The sequence below is a fragment of the Excalfactoria chinensis genome, chromosome 10 (assembly GCF_039878825.1).
Source record: "Excalfactoria chinensis isolate bCotChi1 chromosome 10, bCotChi1.hap2, whole genome shotgun sequence".
Lineage (NCBI taxonomy): Eukaryota > Metazoa > Chordata > Aves > Galliformes > Phasianidae > Excalfactoria > Excalfactoria chinensis.
The window spans coordinates 16813428-16826735 of NC_092834.1; the positions used below are offsets into that span (position 1 = coordinate 16813428).

The window sequence follows — 13308 nt, forward strand, 5'->3', positions numbered from 1 at the left end:
GGAGCCCACAGCCGGACCATCGGCGTGGGGCTGGGCATCCCGCGCTGAGCCCCGGGATCCTTCCCTCGGGCGGCCCTAAAACCCGTGGGAGCTTTTGAGGAAGAGGATGGCTTGGCCTTCCTCCACGAGCCATTAACTGCGCGCAGGGGTGGGGATTCCCACGCAGACAGGCTCCCTCCGTGGGCTGTGTGCCCGGCAGCCATCCAGCCCCTGGGGAGGGAGTTGGGGCAAACCCCGTGCTGCTGCTCCCCCGGGGCCTGCAGAGCAGCAGCGATCCTCCAGCTCCGAGCAGCACGGGAACAAACAAGAGGTGGGCAACGCCAGCTCGCCCGCTGCAGCTGAGTCAGCCGGCAGTGCCGCTGCCCACCCTCCGGCTGCCCGTTCCTGGCACACGCGGGGAGCGCAGCGCAGCGCAGCCCCTTTCGGAGCAGCTCAGGCCTTTCCTCGTGCGGATCGATGCCTCCTATTATGACGGCTATTTCAGCGATGCCATCGATGTTAATAGCACTTCACCAACACAGACAAAGCCGGCGAGCTGAATGCATCCAGGAAGAAAAAGCAGAGGACAAAAGACGGGCTAAGAGCACTGAATGCTGTTTTCAGTTCTTTTCCCCCTCCTCCCCACACACACCGTTAAAGCCCCACTAAAGCGCCGGGCACTGCGCGTTCGGTAACAGCACTCCAGAATAATTCCTGGCATTGTCTGCTGCACGAGAGGGGGACTTTGCCTTGGCCGTGCCGCACAGCCGCGGTGCTATGCGCTGCCGGGAAGCAGGGGGCCTCCCAACACCGCCTTTGCAACAGCCATCCCCGCCCCGTGGCACACAAGGGACGAGGATGGAGCTTAGCAAGGGGGCACTGATAGCCGAAGGCCCCGGAGCGCGCCGTGCCCCCCCAGCGTGGCACCGGGGCCGAGCTGGCAGAAGGGGGACGGGTTTTCATCCCTCCCGTTATTATTATAGTTCCTTCTCTTTTCAGTTTTTCACACTTTTGCCGTAACGAGCTGAGCTGAGAAAATCCATGCAAATGCCAGGCACAGATAAGATGCACCGCATCTTGAAGCACTGCCAGCATCGGCTCCGGGAGCACCACATCCACCGCCCGCCCCTCTGCATCGCTCCCACGGGGTGGGGGCTGCAATCCTCAGCTGCACGGCGTGCCCAGCACCGTGCACACCGTGGGGCTGCTTGGGCAGCCTTGCAGGCTGGTGCTCTCTTCCACGGAGGTGGTGGCATTTTGGGATGTGTGTGGGGAGCGGGATGAGGGGCAAGGCGGGATATTCCTCTCCCCCGTCCCCGCGGCCATCTGGCCGTGTGCTGGTGCCTCCTCGCAGCAGGCTGAGTCAGTCCAGTGGCTTCTCATTACCAGCTGGAGGGAGTCCAAATTCCGCATGGTACGCCCGCTTCTGAGCAAAACTGAGGCTGGTTATCAAGTATTATCATAATGGTTTCTCTCTGTACTGCCTCGTGCCTTGCCCTGGCCTGCATGGAGCAGGAGGTGCCCCAATCCCACGCACCCCAAATCTTCCAACCTTCAGCCAGAGCTGGAGCTCGACCCAAAGTCCAGCAGTGCTGCTGTACGACAGGCTGTGGAAGGGCTCCATTCAGCCCTGGAGCTCATTGACACATATGCAAGAAGGTATTAATAATATCGAGCATCTCCGCGCCTATTGTAGCCCACATCCAGGAGATGAAAGATAATTTCTGGGACAAGGAAGTTATGACAGTGACAGCTTTTTAACAGACTGGCACAAGAATAGGAGCGGCACAATGGGACAAAGCGATGATTAAAGCTCTCAGCACAAAGCAGAGAGGGCCAGGAGAGAGCAGTGAGCGCTGGGGGGGTGAAGGGGGGACACAGTCGAGTCGTGTCAAGAGCCGGCTCTGAAAGAAAGCTGAGGGGGGGGTGGTGCAAGGGAAGGGACAAAGCTGGGGTCAGGGAGGTGGGGGGAGGAGCCCCTCAGCCCATGCTGTGATGGGGCCGGGCCCTGTGGCTGTGCCAGGTGCATGGTGGCATTCCTGACACCCGGAGAGCCGCGGCGGTGTCATCATTACCAATATTTGGTGTTTCTTTGCACACGCACGCACTCCCCTCATGTACACGGCGCATGTAAACAGCCGCCTAGTGACATTTGCACGCCCAATTACACCTGTGTATCATTGATTTACATGCACAGTTGGAGAGCAATTAAAACACTGGAGCCTGTTTCGCACTTTCCCATGGCTGCCACGGGGCAAGTTTTGGCCCCATCCCTCGGGCTCACACCTCCACTGCTCCCCATGGTTGAGCACAGAGCCCAGCACTGCCCTGTGCTCACAGTGTGCCAGGTGGTGCCGAGCTGTGCCCGTGCTCAGCACACCAGGCCCTTCCACCACCCTCACAGCACATGGATGCTCAGCCCCGGGCAGCATTGCCTGGCACCTTCCCAAAAGGGATTAAAGGCAGGGAGTGAGAAACATAAACGCTCGTGTAATTATGTGCAAAAAGCCCCTTAATAATTTATAGAGGGAGAGGGTAAATATCTCCATGCGTTATCCGAGTGTGGCTTGTTGTCCCGTTGGCTAATACCCAGCGTGCACGCATGGCAGCCTTTATCCGGGAGGCTGCTCTGCCCTTAATACCTGCTATAAATTATTGAATTTATAAAGAGGAAAGCAGGTGTCATGTCATTCCTACACACCGCTCATTCGTTACAGCTAACGAAGGTGGGGAGCAATGCTTTCCTCTCTCTTGTGGCTGCCGGCAGAGATGTGACACAGCACAAGAGGGTACAGGCATGGAAGCACCCCTGCCCTGTGCAGAGGGATGGATGGATGGATGGATGGATGGATGGATGGATGGATGGATGGATGGATGGATGGATGGATGGATGGATGGATGGATGGACAGATGGCACTGCAAACACAGGGGGTGGGGACATGGAGCACCTTCCCGCGGGCGCACAGCTGAGTCAGGCAGCACGTGGCTGGGTGCAGGAAGGCAGTGAGCACCCAGCAGCCCCCACACAGCCCCCATGCAGCCCTGCCCCAGCCCCATGCTGTGGGCCGGGTGCTGTGCTGCAAGCAGCTGGCTCGGGGGCTCTGGGGGACGAGGTGCTTTGGAGCTGGGTCCCCACGCGCACCTCTCCAAATATAGCATGTGTGCATTGGAAAACAGACACGGCACCGGGGGAATGCGGGGAGATACCCACAGTGCCGGGCTGCCGGCTGCAGGGAGCTGTGTGATGGATGGGGGATCCCAAAGAAAGGCCTCGCAGGTATGGGAAGAGGGAGCTGAAACTATTGATAATCAATTAACTCCTTCAATTACAGGAGCCTAATGAGGTAGCGCAAAGTCAGCCCTCATGAACATCGGTTTAATAGAGGCGCTTCCTCGGGGCGCTTCGTTTTGACTCAATCTTTACAGGGTAGGAAACACAGTGAAGGTAGCAAGCAATTAGTGCCACATAACGAGCACCCGCTGCCGGCTCTGGGAGCAGTGTGAGGCATCTCCATTAGGGACAGCAGTGTGGGGGGATGCGGTGCAGGGACTGGGGGCTGGCAGCAGCTACAGTGGTGGCAGAGTGGAGCTCTGAGCTCACAGTGCCAGGATGCTGCTGGATGCACTGCTTGCTGTGAGATGAAGTGAATGTCACAGGGCCCAGCTCTCCCCACAGGCAGCTGTTTTTTCCTTTTTTGGTGATGGCAGCACAAGTGACAAAATGAATGTCACTGCCTGCCGGCCCTGGTGCCTCATTGGAAACCTGCTGGGGCACTGGGAAAGGAGAGGTGCTGGCGGGGTGCTCCTCCTCATGCTTAGCTCCATCCCCAGTAACCCTACAGTGCCCAGCATGGAGACAAAACCCACTCTGTGCCCTGAGCTACTCCTCCAGCAGCCTGGCCGGGGGTACATGATGGGGAAGGGCAGTGAAGGAGCATGGTGGTTTCCCTGTTGGGTTGCATGCTGCTGAGCACCCTGAACCAGGATATCAGCGGTGCCGTCCCTCTGCAGACACAGCTCTGCACTGGCCTTGCTTGGGAGGGATTTGCATACTAAGGAGCCTCCAGCAGAGCAGAGGCAACCTAACATCTATTTCGGGTCTCAAAGCCAAAGACCATATTTCAAATCCGCTAATCAGGTGAGAACATGGTAAAATAACACAGCAAGGAGCTGGGGCTCATGGCAGCACTCCCTGCTCCACGGCCACATCCCCACAGGGACTCACAGCCCAGCAGCCATCGGCACTCACCAGGATTCAGCTGCCAGGGGACCCCACAACTCTCGTGGGGGTCAAGCCCCACATTTCTGCCCTGGGTCCATCTGCAGAGGTCCTCCCAGCAGTCACCCCCTGTGCTGCTCCCCAGAGGGGATGGGCAGAGGCAGAGGCTCTCTTCCTGAGCCCTTGGTGACAGCACAGAGTCATAGAGTCATAGAATCATAGAATGACTTGGATTGGAAGGGACCCCAAAGATCATCAAGTTCCAACCCCCCGCCACAGGCAGGGCCACCAACCTCCAGATCTGGTACTACACCAGGCTGCCCAGGGCCCCATATAACTTGGCCTTGAACACCTCCAGGGATGGTGGCATCCACAGCCCCTCTGGGCAGCTGTTCCAGCACTTCACCACTCTCTCGGTAAAGAAATTCCCCAATATCCAATCTATACCTTCCTTCCTTCCTTGAGCTTGATTCCTCTCCTGTTCATACAAGCCAGCAGGCATGTGCAAGGCAGTGGGTGAGAGCAAGGAGACATGGGTGGCTGTAGAGTGGGAAACCAGTATGAGATGCCCAGGGAGGTGGGTGTAGGCTGTGCTGCATGGGGATGTTCAAAGAGCTGCTGCCATTAGCAGCCACACAGCTCTGGGCACTGAGATGATTCTGCCCATTTCCTTGTTCGGTGGGTTTATTATAAGACTATTAGTGGATTAACTGAAACTCTTATGGTCCTGGAGCAGCACCTTCGTGGTGGCTCTGGGGCTGCAGAAGGGTTTGTTCCGTGTTCCCAGAGCATGCCTGCAGCTGGGCAGACTGTGTGGGGCACACAGGAGGTGCAGAGCCCAGGCAGCAGCTGCTCCCATCTGCCAAACTGGGGACACAGGTGATCAAACCTGGCAGTGTGGCTGTCCCTCCCCAGCTGGGGGTGCTGCTCCAGTGAGCCCTGCCCTCCCTGCAGCCCCCAGCCCCACAGCAGCCCGTACTGCAGGGCTGCTCTGCTGCATTCAGCAGATCCTTCTCACCCTGCATCCTCTGGCAGAGCCCTGGTGGGTTCCCCTGAGAGCATGTGGTGAGACCCAGCGTGAAACAACAGCAGATAATTAAGGGATTTGAGCGGGGTATGGAGGAGAACAGGGAGCTTGCAACATCCATAAATAGCTCGCCTTGCCGAGCTGCTTAACTCCTTGCTTGTTCTTGCCAAAGAGCGGACCCCAAAGGGATGGTGCCTGTGCGTGAGCAGGGGTGGAAAGTTCACCAGCGTATTTTTAAACCATTCAAGCTTTACTCAGGGCTGGGTGATACGTTATTGTGTGCGTGTCACTTGAAGGCTCCAACGAATGTTAAAAAAAAAAGAAAGAAACAAGAAAGCACCATTTTGTCTCTCTAAACTCCCACCCCTCTGCTCCTACCCAAATAGCGTCAGGCTGGATCTGACAGGCGAACGGAACGCACCACGCTCATTCAAAGCCAAGTGAAATGCTCTCAGCTGCAGGGCAGAGCCCAACGGCAGCAGGGTGTCAGCAGTGCTGCTCCCAGGGAGGCCAGGCAGGGCAGTGCAGGTGTGTGTGCCACGTGGAGATGGGGGCCTTCACATCATGGCATCCTGTGTGTTGGAAGAGGCCATCTGGTCCACTTCTCAGGGACACCCACAGCACATCAGGTGCTCAGAGCCCCCCAGCCTGACCTTGGCATCTGCAGCCATGGGGTTCTACCGCCTCTCTGGGCACCCTGTGCCAGTGCTCAGCTGCCTCATGTGGTGTTGAACCCCACAAGGTTCTCCCAGGCTCATCCTGTCCGGGTCCCTCTGGATGGCATCTCATCCTCAAGCATGTCACCACACCACACAGCCTGGTGGCACCTGCAACCTGCTGAGGGTGCCCTCCATGCCCCTGTCAGTGTCACTGATGAAGAAATTAAAGAGCACTGGTGCCAGGGCTGACCCCTGAGGGACACCATTCATTGCTGATCTCCACCCAGACACTGAGCCATTGACCACTGCTCTCTGGGTACAATCTCACACCCAGTTCCTCATCCATTGAACAGTCTGCCCATCAAACCCAGCTTCCCAGTTCTGAGAGAGGGATGCTGTGGGGGTCTGTGTCAAAAGCCTTACTGAAGTCCAGGTAGATGATACCAGTGGCTCTTCCCTTGCCCGCTGATGTGGTTACACCATTGCAGAAGGCCATATCACAGTGACACATCTTCCCCAGACTATGGGAATGATGGAAATGGATTTTGTGGCCCCAGGCATCATTTCTGGCTCCAGCAGACTCACACAGCAGGCCTAAATGCCCGCACAACACAGAGCCTGCAAGTCACCATCACCCATGGGCCAGGCAAGAGTGGCCACAGCACAGTGCTCCCTCCCAGCCTAGGGGGTCCCCTCACCATGAAACCTGGGCACAGGGAGGTGGTGTGTTTCACACCTGATCCCCTGCCCTGGCACCCCCAGCAGGTCTGGGTGATGCTCACATTGGTACAGTTGGGTTTCTTTGCTTGAAGACCAATCGTCCAGGCTGGGGCCACTCCAGCCATGAATGCTCACCATGAAGGATTAGAGAGGCCCGAACGAGAACGAAGGGCTTTGTGCTAGAAATTGAAAGTTGATGGAGTGTGTCATAGGAAAATGACAACAACCTACTGTACCTCGAAAGACAATTATTTTTCCCTCATTGGAAGTGATTGAATTTCTCCATCAGTGACACTACTGATGTCAACTCCAACAGCTCTCTTAAGGAAAGGCTCTTCCCCAGCTGCACACCTGGGTGCTCCTGACACCTGCCCTTCCTCTCTGCTCTGTTCCTTGCTCTGTGCACCAGGAGAACTGCCTATGGGCACCGGCTTACCCCACAAACACATGCTCCTCCCTGCCCCATAGCTCCTGCAAGCTCAAGTCTCTATCCCATCTGCTCCTCCATACCACTCCTGAATACACCCTGACTAGAGATTACAGATTGGAATCATATGGCTCAAAGCGCCCCTGGGTCCATCAGGGTTCCTGTGGTCCCTGCAGACCCCACCAGCCCTGTGCTGCCATACCTGTGCCCGTGCTGTGCTGCAGGCAGGTGTGTCCCAGCACTGCCCCAGTGGGGAAATGCACATGCGCCGGCGCTTTTCTGCCGCATATGTTGTGGGGGCTGAGAGCACATATGTCAGCCACACACACATCGACGCGTGTGTGCGTATATATATACACAGACATACATGAGGGGGACAATTATAGATACAGATTTACATATATAATCAACACCAGAAATTACTGCAGGGCTTGAAGGCAGCAGAACCAGCACAGGCAGCAGGAGATGGCTGCCTTCATCCCTGCCCTTCCAGCTTGGTCCCTTGGCCATGCCTGCAAGCCCAGCCCAGCTGGGAGGTGTTGGCTGCCCATCCCTGCACCCAGGGACCAAGGAGCCATCTGCCTGCACACAGCCCATGTGCTGCATGGTGATGGAAGCAAGGGCTGCTCCGGGCAGCATTAATCTCTTCTGAAGGTGGCTGCCTGTGAAAGGTCAGATGAGTTGTGCCTGGCCTTGTCTTTTCCCTTCTGCTGACTGCAAATGTCATCCAGACAGCAGGCATGGGGCAGGCACCCACAGCAGGGATGCATGCAGCAGGTTGTGGCGGCACAGAGGCATGGGGTGGTGAGGTCTAGGAGGCACCTCTGGGGGTCATCCAGCCCAGCAACCTCTAAAGCAGGTTCAGATGGAACTTTCTATCAAGTCACAGGTTCACAGGATGGCTTGAGTTGGAAGGGACTTCACAGCTCACCCAGTTTCAGCCCCCTGCCATGGGCTGGCTGCCACCCACCAGATCGGGCTGCCTAGGGCCCACCCGTGGCCTTGAGCACCTGCAGGGATGGGGCACCTTCTCAGGGAGATGCTCCAGGTCCCCAGGCAGCTTTGTGGCCCCTGCTGGACTCTCTCCGGCAGTTCCCTGTCTTCCTTCAGCTGGGGAGCCCAGAACTGGTCACAGTGCTCCAGATGAGGCCTCACAGGGAGAGAGTAAAGGGAAGGATCACCTCCCTTGACCTGCTGGCCGTGTTCTTTTTAATGCACCCCAGGATACCACTGGCCTTTTTGGCTGCGAAGGCAAACTGCTGGCTTATGGCCCGTCTGTTGGCCAACCGGGACACCGTTGGCCACCACTGATTCATGGCCAACCTGGTGTCCCCCAGAACACTCAGGTCATACTCTGAAGATCTCCTTTCCAGCAGGTCAGCCCCTAACCTGTACTGATGCATTCAGTCATTCCTCCCCTGGTGCAGAACCCTACACTTGCCCTTGTTGAACCTCACCGGGTTCCTCTCTGCCTGACTCTACAGCCTGCCCGGGTCTCACTGAACAGCAGCACGGCCTTCTGTGTGTCAGCTCAGTACCAGGTGGGTGAGCCCACTGCTGCCTGCAGGCTCACCCTGGTGCCAGGCATACCCACAGCAGGCAGCATCCTGAGGCTGCAGGCACACACACTGGTTCAGGGCTCAAAAGCATGGGGGTGCCGGTTCCAGCCACACACAGGAACAAAATCTCCTCTCTTGGGCTGAATTTTGGACTGGATAAAAACAGAAAGTGCTTACCCAACAGCGTGCAGCATTAGCTAACTGGAAACGAGCCGGCGGGTCTGTGCCAGAGTGGGATCGAACCTGAGCCTTCACAGCACAGGACAGAACTCTATGGCTGCAGGCCAAGGCCAGGGCCACCCTGCTGGTGCCAGGCTGCACCGTGTCCATCAGCACCCAGCCCTGTGCTGGGCTTCCCACAGAGCCACAGCCAGGTCTGGTGTGAGGGCACACAGCTCGGGCGCTGGGAGTCAGCAACGCTCTGGCTGGGTAAGGGGAAACTTTCATTCATTATATCAGATAGCCCCGAGCAGCAGCAGCGAGCTGTAAAGCACTTCAGAGTTGACTCAATGTCACATTTAAGTGCTGGCTGCATCAGAATTCAGGATGCTTCAGAAAGGTTATGTAAACCATTACATCAAATCCTGGGAGAGTTATTAAGGTGAGCGGCAGAGCATGGGAGAATGGGTGATTATCTCGCAGCAGCAATGTGGAGCCATGCGAGCAGTGTCCAGCTTAAGGATGTAACTCATTCTCCTTACAAGCCTAATTTTGTTTCTCCTTAGTGCTTCTTAACAAAAAAAAAGTAACAAAAATTATCTATTCTGGAAAAAGACACAAAAAATGAAATGATTACAGAGAGCCTCCAACTAATCAGGTGAAGAGCTGGGGAGATAAGGCTGAGAAAGAGAAGGATTCTCACTTTTGGAAGTCTTCATCCCTGCCCCTTTTTGGAAGGTCATATTTAAAGCTCCATGTGGTCTATTAACTCCCAGTTAGTTTTATCCATCTCAACTCGTGCCTTCCGAGACCTAAAGGGAGGGTTTGTTTTGAAGCTATCTGCTATGGATTCTTGAACCTCTCCAAAAGGCATAGCACCCCCACAGAGCTCCAAGGACAGGGGGTACCCACAGGGCACCCACAGGGCCAGCTGTGTTTTAGAGCCTGGAAGCGCCCCATCTGAGCGGGCTAAAGGACAAAGCCAGCAGCGAGCAGAACACAGCGCAGGGTTCGGCCGTACAGCAGCGCTGCTGTCACCCCCTCTGGTGGGTTATGGATGCAGTACACACTGCTGGCATTTCCGTGCTGATTGTCACATCGCTGCTCATCCCGCGGTGCGCAGTTACACCGGTGTTGAACAACGGGGGCACTGACTCGTGCGGGTTCCAGCAGTGCCCGGTCACCGTCTGCATGACAGCCCTGGGGAGATGGAGGATGCTGCTCCATCAATTCAACCAGCCCTACGCGAGGCCAGAACCCCAGCGTGGCCGTGCCCCTGTGAGCTCACTGTGGGGGCAGAGGAGTCCCAGCCCCATGGCACTGGCGATGGGACAGCCCGCAGGGGATCTCTGCGTGGGACGGGCATACAGGGACACCGGTCTGACCCCTTTGACCGACGGTAACGTTCCTTAAAGAAAAACTACAAAACAACCCCAACACGGGCTAATTAGCTAATGACATTATTTTGGCCTGATGCGCCATATAATTAAACAACTAATAAACGGCAAGAGCCCTGTGCTGCTGAGGCTCCTGAGTCAATACCGTGCTATTACCGCGGTGTAATTGAGTTTACAGAGAACCTCAGCGCAGGCGTCCCAGAGCCCATGCGAGGAGCGGCATTGAAATAGCCACCAGAGACCCACCTGCTGGATCAAGGAGAAAGACAGATCTTTTAATCTACGGTACCGCCTGAAGTCACACGCGGGGAAGAGAACTTTGTGCTTTGCGCTGCGGTAAACGCGTTTGCTGGAGGAGGCTACACGCGGCCCTGGGGAAGCTACGCGTGCCAGAGCTTCTCCTCCGGCAGAAACGGGGTTAGGGAGGAGGGGACGGGATGGGATGTGGCCGCCCTCGCTGCTGCAGCAGCGCTTCCAGAAGGCAGAGCTGCGGGATTGCGCTCATTCCTCCGCCTGAACTGCGCCTTTGGGGCCACCGAACCTAAAGGGTTCAGACTTTGTAGGGTGTTGCACTGAAGCTGGCTGCATCCCGGTGCTGGCACGGAGGGACCCCAGCCCTGCGCAGTGCAAGTAGGGGGCAACCAGGGTCAGCGAGCAGCAGGGCTGCATTGAAACAGCAGCAAATCCACATGGAGAGGGCAGAGCACGGTGCGGGCGGACACGTGAGCGGAGCGGCAGCAGAGGTTGGGGAGGAGGAGGAGGCTGTGTGTGAAGGCTGCGTAGCGGCGGAGCTGCGCTGACAGTGAGAGGCAGCGCCGGTCGTGAGCGTGAGCCAGGCTCTGCCAACCCAAATAGCGAGCTGGCTGAAAACAAGATGTGCGGCCGTGCGTCTCTGCTGTCAATCAGCGGTGTAGAGGGAGCGTGCCGTCGCTGCTCCATCTCCATCTGAGACCTGCCGTGGTGCGCCTTGCTGGCACGGGGCACATTGCTCCGTGGTGGACAGACCATGGATGGGAGGAAAGGGACGTGTTCCATCCTAACAGCCAACCGGGAAAGTTCTCCCTCTGCCTCACCTCAGCTCACCCACAGTCCTCTGTGCCAGGGCCGAGGAGCACCATCTGACATCCGCTGCCACTGTGTGAGCTTTGGAGAGGTGCTTGTGTGGAGAGCAATTGCTGCACTCGAGAGTTACTCACTGCACACTCCAGAGCCCTGCGGAGAGCACTGGGGTGCACAGTGTGAGCCTGAGTCTCAGGGCTTGGCCCCAGTGTGCCACAGCCCACGGGAGCTGCAGCCATAGAGGGACAGTGCCAAGGGGCTCCCACACCCCATAACGCAATATGGGCACCCCACAACACCAGCACCCACCCCAAGCACCCAGCCCCATGTGAGCCACGGGTCCTGCCCTCCCGGCTGAGTTTTGCCACATGTGTGGGGTTTAAGCAGCCCCGTGTCTCCCCTTTTATCTCTCATTTCTACGCTGACATTTTAAAGGAAATTTGCTCTCCTCCTTGAAGTAGGGAAATCTGCGTTCAGTGAGTGCTCGGGCCCCAAACGCCAGGAAGATAAACATATTTGGACGTGTGATTTCACAGTTGCTATGCTGATAGCTTTCAGAGGCCGGGTCCTGTCCATCAATTACCCACAATGTGCATTCAGACGTGAGATGGGAGAACAACACCCGGCTCATTAGAAGGGAGGAGGTGAGCGCAGCAGGGCTGCTTCAGTACAGCAGCTTGGGCTCTGGGGGCAGCAGGAAGGTGTTCCCCCCTCCCCATCCCAGCCCATAGCACCCAGAGGTGCCCCACAAGTGGTGCTTGGCTATGCTGGCAGTGACTGATGCTTGGGCACAGGGACAGCCCTTAGAGCAGGCTTTGCTTTGGAGACATTTAGAAGGGGATTTTTAAAGATACTCGGCCCCCTCTCTCCCCTCTGGCCTGCAGGTACTCGCGAGTGCTTTGCACACACACAAAAAAGTATTTGTCTAATAGATCATGTTGGAATGTGAGCTGACATATCCAGGACAGACTTTTGTATAAAGCAGAGTTTTAAAAGCAGAATTTTAACAGTCCTGGGGGGGGGACTGGAGCATGTGGAAGTTGCAGTGGAGGCAGTGATGGTTTGTGTTCAGCCTGGCCAAGTGGTTTTGCCCCAGTTCCCTGTCCCTAAGAAAGGCAATCACCATTTGCTGGGCTGCCTCTTGCACTGCTCAGCTTGACTGGGGCAGTGCTCCAGACCCCTCACAGCTCCATTGCCCATCTCTGGACATGCTGCAGGGCCCCAATGTCTTTCTGGCAGTGAGGGACCCAATACTGAACACAGAACTTGAGATGCAGCCTCCCCAGAGCTGAGCACAGAGCGATGATCACTTCCCTGCTCCTGCTGGCTGCACTATTGCTGACATAAGCCAGGATACCTTTGGCCTCCCTGGCCACTTGGGCACACTGCTGGCTCGTGTTCAGCCAAGCATCAACCAATATTCCCAGGTCCATTTCCCCCACAAAGCTTTCCAGCCACTCTGCCCTAAGTCTTTAGTGCTGTGCTGTTGTGGCCAAAGTGCAGGACCTGGCATTTGGTCTTGTTCAGCTTCATCCCATTGGCTTCAACCCAGTGATCCAGCCTCTCTAGGGCCTCCATACCCTTTGTAGGGCCTTGCTACCCCCAGGCAGATGGACACTCTCTCCTAATTTGGTGTCAAACTTACCGAGGGTGCATTCAATCCCCTCACCCAGATCACCAATAAAGATATTAAACACGACAGGCCCCAGTACTGATCCCTGTGGATCACCACTCACGGCTGGTTGCCAGCTGGATGTAACTCCATTCAACACCACCCTCTGGGCCTGGCCATCCATCCAGACCCTTATCCAGTAAAGAGCACACCTATCCAAGCCATGGACCGCCAGCTCCGTGGTGGCAGAGCATACAGGCAGGCATCTGCGCAGCTCTGCAGGTGATGGCTTAAGGTATTGAGCCACTCAGGTAGAGGATCACATTACTCTGGAAATGGAGGATCAAAATATTCCATTATTCCCCAGGGAGGGGATTAAATTACCCTGGAAATAGAGGATTAAATTACTCACCAAGGGAGAGGATTGAATTACTTTGTGAGATGTGGGATTAAAACGCTTTGCAGGTGGCGGGCTCAAAATAGACCTTCAC

The 13308-nt window shown here is 56.4% G+C and overlaps 1 protein-coding gene across 5 annotated transcripts in view; it reads right to left on the reverse strand.

Moving 5' to 3' along the window:
* Positions 1-13308, reverse strand: part of LINGO1 (leucine rich repeat and Ig domain containing 1) — a 97338-nt gene that overhangs the window by 11648 nt on the left and 72382 nt on the right. The gene's annotated exons all lie outside the window — the stretch shown is intronic.